We start from the raw sequence: 17,500 nt of genomic DNA, 5'->3' as shown, positions 1-17,500 counted from the left end.
CGTGATGAAGAAAGAGCCGATATGAGTATTGTGATGGGGTTTAGAGAGTGAGATAAAAGGGTAAAGGCCTCGAGTCTCAGATATTGAGACAAATGGGTTAATCTGAGGGGTGGGATGTTGTGGAATACCAGCAGACCCATAGTAGAAGGTAATTACTATTTGTTGTGCAGCACAGAAATGGTCTGCAACTCTCTCCTCCTGCCCTGCTGACAGCCGTTTGCAGCCAGAATCCCTCCAGACTGCAGCAGGACACGCTGTGCTAAAAATAGCCATCTGAACGAGGCCTAGCATTAGCAAGGCTTGCCCTCTCTGCAGGAAACTAGCTAGCTGAAACCACGGTGAAATTGTAGTAATCATGTTTTTGGGCACATTGGCTTCCATTTAACTGCAGATTTACTACAGTTACCATGGTAAAAAATTTAAAAAGCCATCTGAATGAGACCTACCATTAGCAATATCTCTCTGCAGAAAACTAACTAGCTGAAACTTATCCCTTTATAAAGCTTGTTAACCATGTTTTTTTAATGGCAAAATTGTAGTAACCATGTTTTTTAACATGCTGACTTCCTTTTAACTGCTTGTTTGCTAACATGGTGAAAATAAAAATAGCCGTCTAAACGAGGCCAAGCATTAGCGAGGCTTGCCCTCTCTGCAGGAAACTAGCTAGCTGAAAAGACAATGAAATTGTAGTAATCATGTTTTTTTGGGCACATTGGCTTCCATTTAACTGCAAATTTACTACAGTTACCATGGTAAAAATTTAAAAAGCCATCTGAATGAGACCTAGCATTAGCAATAGCTATCTGCCTGGCAATATCTCTTTGCAGACAACTAGCTAGATGAAACTTATCCCTTTATAAGGCTTGTTAACCATGTTTTTTAATGGCAAAATTGTAGTAACCATGTTTTTTTAACACGCTGACTTCCTTTTAACTGCTTGTTTGCTAACGTGGTTAAAATAAAACTAGCTTTCTGAACGAGGCCTAGCATAGCGAGGATTGTCCTCTCTGCAGAAAACTAGCTGAAACCATGGTGAAATTGAAGTAATCATGGATTTTTGGCACATTTGTTTCCATTTAACTGCAAATTTATAACAGTTACCATGGTAAAAAAATAGCCATACAAATGAGACCTAGCATTAGCAATGTCTCTCTGCAGATAACTAGCTAGCTGAAATTGTAGTAATCATTTTTTTTGGGCACATTGGCTTCCATTTAGCTGCAGATTTACTACAGTTACCATGGTAAAAATAAAAAAAATTGCCATCCGAATGAGACCTAGCATTAGCAATAGCTATCTGCCTAGCATTATCTCTCTGCAGACAACTAGCTAGCTGAAACTTATCCCCTTACAAAGCTTGTTAACCATGTTTTTTAATGGCAAAATTGTAGTAACCATGTTTTTTTTAACACAGTGACTTCTTTTTAACTGCATGTTCGCTAACATGGTGAAAAAAAAATAGCCACCTTAACGAGGCCTAGCATTAGCGAGGCTTGCCCTCTCTTCTGGAAACTAGCTAGCTGAAACCACGGTGAAATTGTAGTAATCATGTTTTTTGGGCACATTGGCTTCCATTTAACTGCAAATTTACTACAGTTATCATGGTAAAAATAAAAAAAATTTGCCATCCGACTGAAACCTAGCATTAGCAATAGCTATCTGCAGATAACTAGCTAGCTGAAACTACAGTGAAATTGTAGTAATCATGTTTTTTCTTTTCTTTTTTTTTTTTTTTTTGATGGGGGGCACATTGGCTTCCATTTAACAGCAAATTTAAAACAGTTACCATGGTAAAAATAAAAGCCATCTGAATGAGACCTAGCGTTAGCAGTATCTCTCTGAAGGAAACTAGCTAGCTGAAACTTATCCCCTTACAAGCTTGTTAACCACGTTTTTTTCTAGCAAAATTATAGTAACCATGTTTTTTGGCACATTGGCTTCCATTTAACTGCAAATTTACTACAGTTACTATGGTAAAAATAAAAAATAGTCATCTGAATGAGACCTAGCAATAGTAATATCTCTCAGCAGACAACTAGCTAGCTGAAACATCCCTTTACAAAGCCTGTTAACCACATTTTTCTTATATTAAAACTGTAGTAGCCATCTTTTTTTGGAACAGTGACTTCATTTAACTGAATATTTGCTAAAGGTATTATGGTGAAAATAAAAAATAGCCGTCTGAATGAGGCCTAGCATTAGCGAGGCTTATCCATTCTGCAGATAACCAGCTAGCTGAAACCATGGTTTTGCTAAGGGTCATCTTTGCTGCAGCTTTGCGGCTTTGTTAATTCTGCATTATATCTGGAGGGAACGTCTCACTACATTGATGATGTTCAGAGTTAATGAAGTCGTTAAATGTCCAATTAGCATGTGCTCTGCATATTCGCCCGCTCTGTTTGTTTATGCAAGCTCAGCTGATGTTGTGGGAACAGTGTTTGCGTATCCTCGGGTGCCGTTTCCTCTGATACAGATTACGTTTATTGTTTTTCGGAATGGCCTTGTCAACCTGTACACAAGCTGGCGAGCTGCAGCCGCATCATTATGAAGTTAGCTATTCACTTTTAATGATCGACTTAATTATGTGTTTATCTTTGTGGATTTGGCAACTTTTAGTATTTCAAGCACAATTATCTGCAGATGAGCCTCAGTTAGACCGTAGTTAGATCTGGATGATTAGTTGGTTAGATATTTGTTAAGTTGGTAAGTTAGTTGGGTTAGGTAATCATTAAGTTAAGTTTACTGTAGTTAGTTCGGTAAATTATTTAGTTCAGTTTAGTTAGTTAGTTTGCTAGTAAGTAAGTTAGCTAGTTAGTAACTAAATAAGTTAGTTGATTTTAGTTAGTAAGTTAGTTAGTTGGGTTATGTTAATTATTAGTTAGTTAAGTTGTAAATTATTATAGAGTTTAGTTAATTACTTAGCTGGTTAGTGAGTCAGTTAGTAAATTAGTAACTAAATTAGTTAGTTAGTTAGTTAGTTAGTTAGTTAGTTAGTTAGTTAGTTAGTTATAGTAAGTTAGTTAGTTGGGTTATGTAAATTATGTATGTAGTTAAATGTAGTTAGTTAGGTAAATATTTATTTGAGGTTAGTTAGTAAGTAAGTTAGTTAGTTAGTTAGTTAGTTAGTTAGTAAGTTAGTTAGTTGGGTGAACTAAAATATTTATTTGAGTTTAGTTGGTTTGCTTGTTAGTAAGTTAGCTAGTTAGTAGCTAAATAATTTAGTTGAGTTTAGTTAGTTTGATAGTTAGTTTGTTAAGTTGAGTTGTAAATTATTATTTATTGAGTTTAGTTAGTTATTTAGATAGTTAGTATTTAGTTGAGTTTGGTTAGTTTGCTAGTTTATCTAAATGATTTAGTTGAGTTTAATTATCTGTAGTTAGTTAGCTTAATTAGTAAATGTATTTAGTTGGTAAATAAATGAGTTAGTTAGTTAGTTAGTTAGTTAGTTAGTTAGTTAGTTAGTTAGTTAGTTAGTTAGTTGCTTAAGTGTTTTATGAGCCAAAAACCTTTTATCTACAATATTTACATCATTTCCTTGAAAAAAAATAAGTTAATATATTTTAAAATATTTAAATATACATTTATAAATAACTTTTCACCGTGCTCATATGAGGGTTAATAGTGATGCAACACATTTTTTATTGTTTGTTTGAATTTAATATTTTAGGATTAATTGGTAGTTTCTTATTAGTTAAAGAAAAAAGTGCAATTTCAGTGAAAAGGATTTTATATCAGTTTTGTTTGTTCTAGTCTGGAAAAAATCTAACTTTTACACTTTCACTGTGTGTGTGTGTGTGTGTGTGTGTGTGTGTGTGTGTGTGTGTGTGTGTGTGTGTGTGTGTGTGTGTGTGTGTGTGTGTGTGTGTGTGTGTAAACATGGTAAATCTGCTAATCCTGCTTTAAAACTGGTATCAGATCATTAGGGGTCAGGAGAGACAGACTGCTGCTCATGCATCTCAAGTGAATCCTCCGTGAGCACCTGAGATCAAATTTCAATGGGAGTCACTTACAAAGTCAATGTTCCCTGGCAATCAATCCTATCACAGTAGTGTTGACAGTATGACATTGGGCTTTTATTTTTAGCAACATGAATCTGCATCTAGAGCATTAAACACAATGGGTATTTTAAACAGGCATCAGGCACTTTCTGTCAGATTGCATTTCTGATGTTTTAGACCCCGTTTAGCCCTTGGACCGCACAAACACCTGAGCTGGATGTTAAGGTGTAAAATGTGTAAAGGTCACTTTACCACAGGTGAAATGTCTTCTGCGAGAGATCTTTTCCTGTTGAATTGGTGCTGTCAATTCAGATTTCACCTATTCCTTTGCCTTTCATGTTTTTAACCTCAGGTTTCACATATTCTTGTTGTGATTAATTGCTTTTATCATTACAAATGCTATTGTCAGGACCTAAACTGCAAAGCTATAATCAGTTAGTTAGTGGGTTCATGTAATTTATTAGTTAGTTAAGTTGTAAATGATTAGTTTTTGAGTATAGTTAGTTAGCTAGTTAGTGACTTAATAAATTAGTTAGTAACTAGTTAGTTAGTTAGTTAGTTAGTTAGTTAGTTAGTTAGTTAGTTAGTTTGTTAGTTAGTTAGTTAGTTAGTTAGTTAGTTAGTTAGTTAGTTAGTTGGTTAGTTAGTTAGGTTCAGCTTCCAGCCTCCGTCACTGAGACTGCAGTAACACATGGAAATGGTCGTGCTTAACTGAGTCTGGTTTCTCTCTAGGTTTTTTTTTTTTTTTTTCACTTTCGCCAATTGGTGAAGTTTTTTCCTCGCCGCTGTCGCCACTGGCTTGAATGGTTCGGGATCTATAGAGCTACACATCAATGGATTTGCTCTTCAGTGTAGTGATTATTAAACCAAACTGAACTGAGCTAAGCTGAACTGAACTGAACTTAAACTCAGTAAATTAAAACAGTGCTGTTCAATTTCCAATTATCTTTTATGTGAAGATGCTTTACACAGTGTACATTGTAAAAGCGCTATACAAATAAAGGTGAATTGAATTGAAAAGTTAGTTAGTTAGTTAGTTAGTTAGTTAGTTAGTTAGTTAGTTAGTTAGTTAGTTAGTTAGTTGGGTTAAGTTTGCTAGATATAACTGACTCACTAACTAACTAGCTAACTAACTAACTTCAATAACCAATAATTTACAACTCAACTTAACTTACTAATAAACTAACTAAACTAAACTCAATAATTTAGTTAGTTACTAGCTAACTTAATAGTTAGCAAACTAACTTAACTCAACAAAATAATTTACATAACCCAACTAACTAACTAGCTAACTACCTAACTAAGCTAGTAAGTAACTAAAGTATTGAATTGAGTTTAGTTTGATAGTTAGTATGTTAAGTTGGGTTGTAAATTATTAGTTAGTTAGTTAGTTAGTTAGTTAGTTAGTTAGTTAGTTAGTTAGTTAGTTAGTTAGTTAGTTAGTTAGTTAGTTAGTTAGTTAGTTAGTTAGTTAGGTTATAAAAATTATTTAGCAGTTTAGTTAGTTTGCTAGTTATTGTAAATTATTTAGTAGTCATCATTCTCATATGATTGTTAATAGGGATGCAACATATTTTTTATTGTTTGTTTGAATTTAATATTTTAGGATTAGTTAGTTTTTTCATTAGTTGAGAAAAACGTGCAATTTCAGAGTTTCAGAGCTGCAGAATTATTGCTTTAACATGTATAATTACCCAAAAATAAAATTATTTAAATTATATTGCAGAATAATGACGAAGTACAATAGGTAGCCATTTAAAACAAAGTCACATTAGTAAATGTTAGTTAATGCATCATAATTTAGTTTTATTAGGGATCAATATTAAAGTTATCATCAGATGGGGAAAGCCCCACCCACTAGTGACAATTTCTCACTCATTAATATAAACAGCCCCGAGTGAGAAGCAGCCATCGGTCTTAAGTGTTGTGAATCTGCCACTATGCTGACACACAGGCTTTTGTAGCTCCACCCTCTTTTAAAAAGAACACAATCTCATTTGAATTTAAAGAGGCAGTCACTAAAACAGCATAATTAGGATCAAAGCATAAAAGGGACAGTTTGAGAGAGTTAGAAAACTTATGTGTGGTATTTTGAGCTGGAATTTATTTTACATCTTGTATGAAGGAGCATAATAGGTCCCCTTCAAAAGACAAATCATAAATAATTATTCACTGTATTTTGAAGCGTCCATAATATCAATATTGTGTATGTCCATTATCACAAGATAAAGATCAAAATCTGTAACATCATCAAATGTCCTCCTGTTTCTAATCTCTCGCTTTTGTTGTTGTTTTAAAGGCAAACCCACAGTCTGGAAGCTAAATGCAGGATGCCAATGGATCCAATCTATTAGCAGGACACGCAGCGGCGGCGGCGAGGCAAAACCCAACAGCCTTCTTTATGCAAGACTCTCCCAGACCGTGGATATTACAGTATGTGCCTCTCTGGAGCACACAAGCAATGTTTTCTTTCTTTTGCTTTTTTAAATATAGAAAGAGAATCATCATCAATTCACTTCACGGAGGGAAACGCTTTGGGAATACGCCGCGGATGTTTCAGTCAAATATTATGGGAAATGTTCAATTGCGACGGTCCAGTGCAGTGCCAAAGGATTGAAGCGTGTGGATTTAACATTCTCCCGAAGGCTCCGAAAGACTCGATGGATTAATGCTGACAAAAGTATTGACTTCGGTACCAATCTGTAGTGAAATTTGAAAAACATACTAACATTTAAGCGCTGTTGAAAACGTTCATAAACACCACTGATTGGTCATCGTGCTCATGTGCTCAACAGAAATGACTGTGATTGGCTGTAAAGGTCATCGGTTCACCACATGAATCTCGGGGTGCATCGCTACGCACTCTGCGCCTATAACGGAAGTTCGAAAGCACAAATATTGAATAACATAACCTAAATCATCAAACAGAACAACAAACAAGAGTCGTTTTTTCCAAAAAGAATACATTATTTATTATTTTAACATGAACGATCATCGCTTGACAGATTCGGAAAAATCTAGCAAACATTTACATCTGTGTAAAGGCTGAAATGTTGCTTGTATATGAAATAATCTAAATATTTAGCTATGATAAACCTTAAAACGTGTAATATTAATACATTAACATATGAAAAAGATTAGTTCTGCTGTTGTTTATAAACTCCAATTTTGATGATGTACAATGAAGACGTTCTCATGTCACACTCAGTGAACCAATCTCATCAGTGCCTTTTCTAGTGCACAAAATTTGTGCACACGACCTACTGATGAATGAGCTATGGTGCTAATTGCATACCTGTCAACCCTCCTGTTGTCCTGGGATTCACCTGTATTTTACAGTTCTATCCCGCTATCATCCCCTAAAAGTATTTTCCCGTATTTTCAGTCTCTATCGGAAGGGTGGCAATAAACATTGAAGAGCCAATCCTCCCTTTATGTAACCCATACATCCGAACCACCAGGGGTCGCCCCTTTCCTCCTAAATGTGAGTCTGTTCTGCGCTTTTGTTGTATTTAGGCATGAAAACTTTTTGAAATAAATATAAAAACAGAGGGATTGACTTTCCTTTTTAATACAGGTGTCGTTGATCCTCCTACGCAATCCTCAAAACAGTCATATAGCAGTGCGTGACTGTCCGCTTACGCGCTTCCCAAACAAATTCTGTACACGTGATTTGAAACGGAGCAAAAGTGCGTGTTTGAACAGACATCTACACATAATTAATATTAATAACATCTAGAGATCTTGGCAGGGGCGGGGCTTTAAGCACAACTAATTTTGTCCTAAATTAGCATAAAAAATTTGGTAAGCAATCGAATGCTTTTATTATAACGTTAGATGTGTGCATTTTTAAAGTGACACTGCTGTTATTTAATGTAATCAAACAAAAAATCTAAACAAATGAGAGATTCCTTCGGCGCTCTTTAATCAGAATGTGTAAGTTATACAGTAAAGAAAAGATTAATGAGATTTGATAACTTGATTATATTTCGTTTTTAATAGCTATTCATAATAATGAATGATATTGCTGACCGTTTAACTGTTTATTTACAATAAAACAGCTCCAGATAAACATATTTAGTCATTTTTTTAAGAAAGGGGGAGAAATATCCTTTATTTCGGTGGGCATATCCCTTATTTTTACATCCCAGTGTTGACAGGTGTGTGATTGAGACATATTAGCAGATACATGGACACTAGGGGTGTGAACCGACACTGATCTTACGCTTCGGTTCGATTATCATATCTTTGATTTGGTTAAAATCAATATCTCTGTGCACTTTTTTTATTTTATTTTCCCTTACAACACAATAGGTTTTAAACCCCTATGATTGGTCATTGAGTTCATGCGCTCAGCAGAAAGGGCTGTAATGGTCAGCGCTGTTCACCAAAGACTGAAGAACAGCCGGGGTAAACGCGGAGGAGAAATCTCGCTTTGCAGACACAAGCAGTTCATTGTTTTCTTTTTAAAGTACACATGAAATCAAAACTAACCATATTGATTTTGTCAGCTCGCCTTGCTACAGTAGTTTTGTTGTGAACGATTCATCAGTGCATGTCATTAAGAAAAAAGAAAAATAGTTTGCCCTTGTTATCTTTAATTGAAATCTGAAAATGCGTTTGTTAGATTACGTCTGTCTTAGCTATTGGGCGGGGCTAACACCTAACCACGCCCCCTCCAGCAGTCATTTTTGACAACAAACAGAAATTATAAGCAGGAGGAGTCAGAGTTAGATTGTAATAACTCTCCCAAAATCCTTTCCCTGTCTTTCTGTTTAAAACACCTGCTTTACTACATCCAATCAGCTCGCAGTAGAAAAAACAAGCCACGCCTATTGTTTTCTCATTCAATATTTCGTTTCTCTAGGAAGTGCGTCAGAATATAAAAAAATGGTTGCAGGGTCTAGATCATGTGGACTGAGTAGTTGGAGCCTTTTAATTACTCATCCATCGCCACAGTAAGCTACTGCGCCATAGCGCATATCAGATAAATGACGTCAGTATCTAATTACCCAATATAATCTTTTACTGAACTGATAATGAACTGTTTGCAACTGCATCGTAGTGAATCGAAGAAATAATTACTTTGGACACCCCTACAGGACACTGGAGCATTTCAAAGCTTTGTAGATCAGTGGATCCACCAGCAGATCACTCATATATCAGCTCATTGACAGATCAGCTGATAGACGCGACATTGAAATGCTTCATGTATGTGTGTTTGCACTCGGTGAACTGATGACCTTCACAGCCAATCACAGTCACTGCTGGTGAGTACATGAACACCATGGCCAATCAGCAGTGTTAAACAGCACTCAAAAGCTTGCGAGAAATGGATGTTTTTAAAATATCAGTAGCGAATTCGATACTTTTGACAACCCTACGATTGGAATATTGACTGAACTGCTATCGAGTTAACGTTTGTGCGCCTTCAGGAGCACTTTATTATGGATTCGTCTGTATTGTCTCAGCTAATGACTCTCTCTCTCTCTCTGCGTCTCTCTGAAACACACGGACGGATCGATACGCAGCTGATTAACAAACATTGCAGTGTGTTCTTGGGATCTGCAGATTAGGTCAAACAGGAGAGATCATCGATTATCCCAATGCACTAAAAACTTTCCCAATCTCTCGCGTATCATCGAGGATTGACGGAGAACTCTATATCCGAGTGTGCGAGTATGATAAGCACACTGCTGAATAAACACTCTTCTTTTATTCTCCCCTCCAGTTGACTGTGGACGTATTTGTATGTGAAGTACACCTTCAGCCATCTCTGAGTTTAATCATCTGACTTAAAGGCGAAAATGATCATATAAAAAAAATAAAAAGAAAAAATGTGGGATGGAATTTTATGCTTTCATAGGTACTCTATGTGGATTTATAAAGAAATAAAGTATTTTTCTTCAAGGCCTGTGGAAATGGGTTTTCATTAATCAGGTGTTTTTGATTGAGCGTCGCTGACCTTGTTTGCATTATTAAGGTAAATGTGAACATAAGAGAGGTTTATGAATGTATGCACACATAAAAATGTTTCTAATGCATCTGGTTTGATCAAGTATGTCTTTATGGGTCCCGTTCTGTGCATTGTGTGTCTGGAGGCCAATGCCATCATTTACTGGAAATCATGAATGGATTTCAGCAATGCACAGTGGCTAAAATGCTCATTTTCGCAGAGAAATGTGTTCATTTATATCAGGGTTGTCTTTTTAGTAAAATATGCAGATTGCTAAAACTGCATAGTTTCCCAGCAGGCAGAGGACGTCAACATGACGTCAGATTGACTTTGTACTAGAGGTCTGCATTCCCTCGGGAGCCTCGGAACCCGACCAGATTTCTTGCGGCGCAGGACTAAATTTCCGAATAAAGCATGGGAGCGGTGGGTAACTGGTGTATTTTGAACATGAGCGGTCGGTCTAAAAATATCAACCCAAGCTCATTCTGCAAACGTAGTCCCGCGGATGTTTCTGGAGACTGCGATTTATGTGGCCGGAGGAACGTATGGCTGCATTTCATTGTTTTAAGCGAACATTATGGGGCGGTATGATGCCGCTCCTGTTCGTGCTCGCCGGCTAACAGCAACAAAAAGGTGTTGCATGCAGAAATGTTGCAAACAATTTATTTGTGTTGAGTTTAAACAATTTAAATAGAATAATGTTCAGCTTAATTCGTTTGTTTAAATTCAGCCCAAATAAATAGTTTACAACCTATTAACGTAAATAATTTAGTAAATCCAAGGAATCATCTTTGAATAATTTTTTTCAGTGATGTGGAGGGCTTTCCCGCCGCAATCGGTTTGTCCGATTAGCTTGTCATGTATGTCGGTGGAGCGGGTTCCAGAAATCAGGTGAGACAGAAACAGAATCCAAAAAATAAAGTGAACGAGTTCATAGGGTGAGAATGTAGTGAAATCTGAAATCGTGGTCAAAATCAGACGAGGGCTTTTCTTCTTCTGGATGGCCTTTATAAATTGTTGCTTGGGTTTAGGGAAGTGAGCGGGCCGGCCGGGGGCGGGTCAATCGGTAAAACCGGTAGGGTTTAGGGAAGGAGGAGGAGAAGAGTGGGTCGGCTGATTGGCCGGTCGCCCAGTCAATCATTCAGTCCTCCAGTCAGTCGGTCACTCGACAGCATCCTCCGGTGGCTTTACACGAGAACAGCGTGGGAACGAACGGCGCTCACGAGAGGGGAAAAAAATCGTACACGGCGGTCTCCCGCAGATTCGCGAAAACAAAAACTGCACAAATACGTACCACCAGAGACGTATTTTGCGGTCTCCAGAAATGTCCGCGGGACTATGTTTCCAGAATGAGTCTGGCATGTATGTATGCACGTGTATATGAGTGTGAATAAGAGTGTATGGATGTTTCCCAGAGATGGGTTGCAGCTATAAGGTCATCTGCTGCGTAAAACATATGCTGGATAAGTTAGCGGTTCATTGCGCTGTGGCAACCCCGGATAAATAAAGAGACTAAGCCGAAAAGAAAATGAATAAATATTAAATGGTAAAAAATAGAATAATTCCTGAATATACAAACATGAAGTGAATTGGTTTGTAATATTATTGTACACTTTTTATTATTAATATATTTCTATTTAAAAACTTTTTAGTCATGTATGTACATTTTAAATTATTTATACATGTATTTATTTATATTATTATCCGTTATTATAATAATTTATAATATTATTATAGTTATTATACATTTAAGTTAAACTAAATGAAACGGTATCAGACATACTGTGAACATTTGCTGAATCTGTTAAACATCATTTAGCAAATATTAATAAAAACATTCAAAGGGGGGCTAATAAATCTGACTTAAACTGTATAACAGTGGGTAGCACAATTGTCTCACAGCTAGAAGGTTACTGATTCAAGCCTCGTCTGGGTCAGTTGGTGTTTCTGTGTAGAGTTTGCATGTTCTCCCCTTGTTGGCTTGGGTTTCCTCCGAGTGCTGAGTTGTCCATTATGTATGTGTGTGAATGAATATGAATGAGTGTTTCCTAGTGATGGGTTGCGGCTGGAAGGGCATCCGCTACATAAAACATATGCTGGATAAGTTGGCGGTTCATTCCACTGTGGCGGATTAATAAAGGGGCTAAGCCGAAAAGAAAACGAATGAATCAATGAATATATATATATATGGCATGTATGATCAAATCAGATCAGATGTGTCCTAAATAATGCCTCATCTTTATTCCAGACTTGCTCTGGCTTGTGGTGGTGCGAATATCATCCTAATGCAACACACTGAAGGGTGTTTTGAGCAGTTCTTTAGGGCTGAGAGTGTAATGGAAGTGAAGCCGAGCAGAACCCGTATCACACACTAGTGATTTTCAGTCCTGGATAATAACTCATTACTCATAATCTCAATACTGGAGAGAGAATGTGTTTGTCTTGTCAGATCTTCACAGATGCATTGATTATTATCTGGATCCTGAAGCGTTTCTGCTGCAGGAGTGAAGCGGTAATGACTCTCATCTCCACATGATGTCACTACACACACACATACACACACACACACACTTGTGCAAGCACAAACACTTTCGGCTAAACTTTTACACGCACATCAAACAGACACATAAAAAATAAGCACTAACATTAAACAATTGTTTAAAATAGTATATATATATATATATTCTTTTTTAAGGTATTTTATGTTTTTATTCATTCATTCATTCATTTTCCTTCAACTTTTTAATTTATATAATAATCCTATTTTATTCCCTTTATTCATCAGGGTTCGCCACACCCACAGGAAACCCACGCCGACACGAGGAGAACATGCACACTCCACACATAAATACCAACTGACCCAGCCGGAACTCCAACCAGCGACCTTCTTGCTGTGAGGCAACCACTGAGCCACCATGCCTCCCCAATATGTTTTATTCATTCATTCATTTTCTTTTCGGTTTAGTCCCTTTATTAATCTGAGGTCGCCACAGTGGAATGAACCGCCAACTTATCCAGTACACGTTTTACACAGTGGATGTCCTTCCAGCTGCAACCCATCACTGGGAAACATCCACACACACTCATTCACACTCACACACTACGGACAATTTAGCCTACCCAATTCCCCTTTACCATATGTGTTTGGACTGTGGGGGAAACCGAAGCAGCCAGAGGAAACCCACGCCAACACGGGGAGAACATGCAAACTCCACATAGAAACGCCAACTGTCCCAGCCAAGGCTAGAACCAGCGACCTCTAGCACTACCTACTGCGCCACAGCATCGCCTCTATTATGTTTTTAATATATTTAAAATGTAAAATATTTAATATTCGATTGGAAAATGATAAATAACTCATCTTTATTTGTTTGTTTATTTATCTATTTATTTTTTTGCATTTATGTATTTATTATGCAAAAACCTTTTCAATAAATATTTTAAATCTTAAAAGCCGTCTTAAGGGAATAAAACTATATATTTGCACGCAGTGAAACCCACGCGAACGCAGGGAGAACATGCAAACTCTACATAAAAACGCTAACTGACCCAGCCGATGCTCAAACCAGCAACCTTCTTGCTGTGAGGCGACAGCACTACCTACTGCGCCACTGCATAGGCCCAATTTTATTTTATTTATTTATTTATTTATTTATTATTGTTTAATTAATGTGATGCAGTAGTATAAATATATATATATATATATATATATATATATATATATATATATATATATATATATATATATATATATATATATATATATATATATATATAATAACCTTATTTTTTTAAATATATACATTTAAAATGCATTATGTTTTCCTTATATTTTCTATTAATTTAGAAAAAATATATATTTAATTAATTTATTTATTTTTGTATTCATTCATTCATTATTTTTTTATTTATTCATTCATTATTTATTCATTTAAAATACAGAAAAACAAATATATTAATAATGAAACTTCCCCCCCCCCAGAACTTTTAAGATTAGTTTGTTTTAGACAGTTTTCTGAGGAATCCTTGCTGAAATTATCTATATTTTCAAGTTTTAAATAACTCCCAGCTGTAGAAAAAAATAAAACTTCTTGCATTCTGCTCCTCTCTTCATTGTTTGTACAATATGTTCACTTTATTAAATATTAATGCACTATATGTATATGTTCACACCTAAACCATCCGGTCAGAACTGTCATGTTTTATTTATTTTGTCAGAATAAAAAAACCAACCTCGTCTTATTTAAATCAGACACACCCTGCTTGCTTTCTGTTATGATGATGATTCTGATCTGCCAGTATTAAAGCCCTGCCGACACTAAAATAGCATCAATAAACTGCTAATGTTTGCAGATTCCTTCAGACTGATGTGAGCAAGGGGTTGGAAATCATCTCGCTGTGGCTGGTTATTACCCACAATGCCTCAGTGTGTGGTTATGGGGCAGTTTATCAGTGTGAATGTGCATGCAGGCCGTAAAACAGAGGAGCAGGTCTTCTGATAAACATGCAAATCAAGCCTAATGTAGAAATTACACAAATGTAATTCAGCCAGAGGACAGCTTCATCTTTCACACACACACACACACGCACACACGCACACACGCACACACGCGCACACACGCACACACACACACACACACACACACACACACAAACACGGGTCACTTTCTTTAGACTGTAAACTCATGTCTTCTGTTGTTGAGATAAAAAGCCCCAAGCATCCAAACTAATGCTGACAAATCAGGAATGCCAGGTCTAGACAAATGACTTTTCAGGAAAAAAAAAAATAATAATTTATATATGTAAATAAAAAAAAATAAATAAATAAAAAAAAAAATATATATATATACATATATATATATATATATATATATATATATATATATATATATATATATATATATATATATATATATATATATATATAATTTATTTATCATTTTATTTTATTGTAAATGTATTATTATTTATTATATATTTTATTATTTTATTATTATTTATTAATTTATTTTATTATGAAATGTATTATTACTTATTTTTCATTTATTATTTATTTTTTCTATTGTATTATTATTTATTTATCTATTATTTATTTTGTTTTGTATAAATAGAATATTTTTTTTTTAAATGTATTATTAATTGTTTATTATTAATTACATTGTATTTTATTTTATTACAAAATTTATAATTATTTATTTTTTATTTATTTTACTTTATTTATTATTAATTTTATTTCATTATAAAATGCCTTATTATTTATTCTTTATTAATCTTTAATTTAATTTTAAAATGTATTCATATTTATTTATTATTAATTTTACATAATTCAATTTTATTTTATTATAAAATATATTATTATTTAATATTATTATTTATTATTTTTATTTCAAAATCCATTATTATTCATTTATTTATTATTTATTTTATTTAAATTTATTAATTTTATTTTAAATGTATTATTTATTTATTATTAATTCAATTTTATTTTTATTTTTATTTTATTACAAAATGTCTTATTATTTATTTTATTTGATTAATTTATCATTATTTATTATTTTATTTTAAAATGTATTGTAATTTTTTATTTTATTTAAAACGCATTATTATTATGTACTTATTATTAATTTCACTGTATTTAATTTTATTTTATTATAAAATGTATTATTATTTATTTTATAATATTAATATTAATTTATTGTTAATTTTATTTTATGATACTATTTAATATTTGTTTATTATTTTTTTATTTATTTATTCAAATTTTTGTTTTAATTTTTTGTTTCTGTCTTACGAAGCACAATAAATTTTTAAATATCGCCTACATAAGAAGCTCATTAGGTTTTGGAACACATCCAGTGTGTCTAATATGAGTGCTTCAAAGAAATCAGCCATTTTCAGACAATTAGCGTTTACTGTTATGTAAGAGACTTTTTTTGTGCAAAGCTCACTTCACTATGACTATCTTTTTTCCTCTTTCTTTTTATCTTCTATTGGTTTCCGTACGGATGTTGTAACGCAGCTCTGATTGCAGTCTCTCATGGTCGCAGCATCTCATGGCCATCACAGACTCGAACACTTGATCATGATAGTATGTTGTCTACTGAGGGAGTTTCCCCTTTTGCAATGGATTTTCCCTTCACTGTGAGCTCAGAAATCTAGTCAGATCAAGATGTGCACTTGATGAACCCAGAGCTGCATGCTAAAGTAATGAAGATCCTCCATTTCTTTTAAATCAGCTGTCAAAATGCTCTTTTAAAACACACAACACAGATACAATCTTGAAAACATGCTCTATGTAAGAAAACAAGCCAAGAGAGGAAAATGACAGCGTGAAAGCGATGCTTAAATTTTTATTAGTTATTAATTTTATTATCTTTATTTATTTATTTTTTTTTTTTACATTTCTTTTTATTTTAAATATTTGTTTAGTATTTTATTTGTGATTTTATTTTATCTTGTTTTATTTACATTTTTAATTCATATGTAATTAATAACATTTAATTTATTAATTTTAAATTGTATTTTATTTTTACATTTATTTTTATTTTATCTTTTTATTTTATTTTAAAATTTTATTTCATTTTAAGTTTTAATTTATAATTGTATTTGTAATTTTATTTTATCTTGTTTTATTCAAATGTTGTTTCCTATTTAATTTTTTGTTTCATTATTTCATTATTTTATCTTTTTTATTTTGTTTCACAAATGTTTTGTTTTATTTTATTTCACATCATATTATTTTTATTATATATATTTTTTTAAATCTTATTTTATTTCACACTTTATTTAATTTTTATTGTACTTTATTTTTTATTTTATTTCACATTTTATTTTGTTATCTTCATTCGATTTTTTCCTATTTTATTTCACATTAAATTTTATTTATCATTTTATTATCTTTATTTACTATTTTATTTTATTTTCATTATTTATTTATTATTTTATTTTATATCACACTTTATTTTATTATCTTTATTTAGCCTTTTCTCATTTTATTCCACATTTCATTTTTTATTTTGATTTATTATTTTATTTGTGGTTTTATTTTAGCTCATTTTATCATATTTAATTATTATTTTTTACTTAATTTCATTTTTTTATTTTATTTCACATTTATTATTTTTATTTTATCTTATCTCATTTGATTTTATATTTTGTTTGTCAATTTATTTATATTTTATTTTACTTCACATTTTATTACATCTTTATTTTATTTCACATTTTATTTTTATTTATTATTTTATTTGTCATTTTATTATATCTTATTTTATTCCAAATTTAATTTGATATTTATAATTAATTTTTTATTGTATTTTGTTTTAAATTATTGTTTTATTGTATCTTTTTATTTTACCTCACATTTTATTATTTTTATTTTATTTTGTTATTTTATTTTATTTATTTATTTTTTTATTTTATTTAAAATTTATTATTTTTGATTTGTAATTTTATTATATCTTATTTTATTTTAATTTTTATTTTATATTAAATAATTTTTTACTTATTTTATATTTAATTATAATCCATTTTAATATTTTTTTCACAT

General features: G+C 32.9%; 1 protein-coding gene and 1 long non-coding RNA gene across 4 annotated transcripts in view; one reads left to right on the top strand and one right to left on the bottom strand.

Annotated features, from left to right (window-relative positions):
* The window catches only part of si:cabz01090165.1, a 343,848-nt gene extending 333,940 nt beyond the window's left edge, over positions 1-9,908 (top strand). For all 3 annotated transcript variants that reach the window (XM_087291413.1, XM_087291412.1, XM_087291414.1), the window contains exon 6: positions 6,298-9,908. The gene's annotated coding sequence lies outside the window, so the exon portion shown is untranslated. The remainder of the gene's footprint in view (positions 1-6,297) is intronic.
* Positions 1-17,500, bottom strand: part of LOC147832959 (uncharacterized) — a 155,967-nt gene that overhangs the window by 37,610 nt on the left and 100,857 nt on the right. The gene's annotated exons all lie outside the window — the stretch shown is intronic.

Source organism: Danio rerio, chromosome 18 (assembly GCF_052040795.2).
Source record: "Danio rerio strain M-AB ecotype USA chromosome 18, GRCz13ab, whole genome shotgun sequence".
NCBI classification, from domain to species: Eukaryota; Metazoa; Chordata; class Actinopteri; order Cypriniformes; family Danionidae; genus Danio; species Danio rerio.
This window is presented reverse-complemented; position numbering and strand designations above follow the sequence as displayed.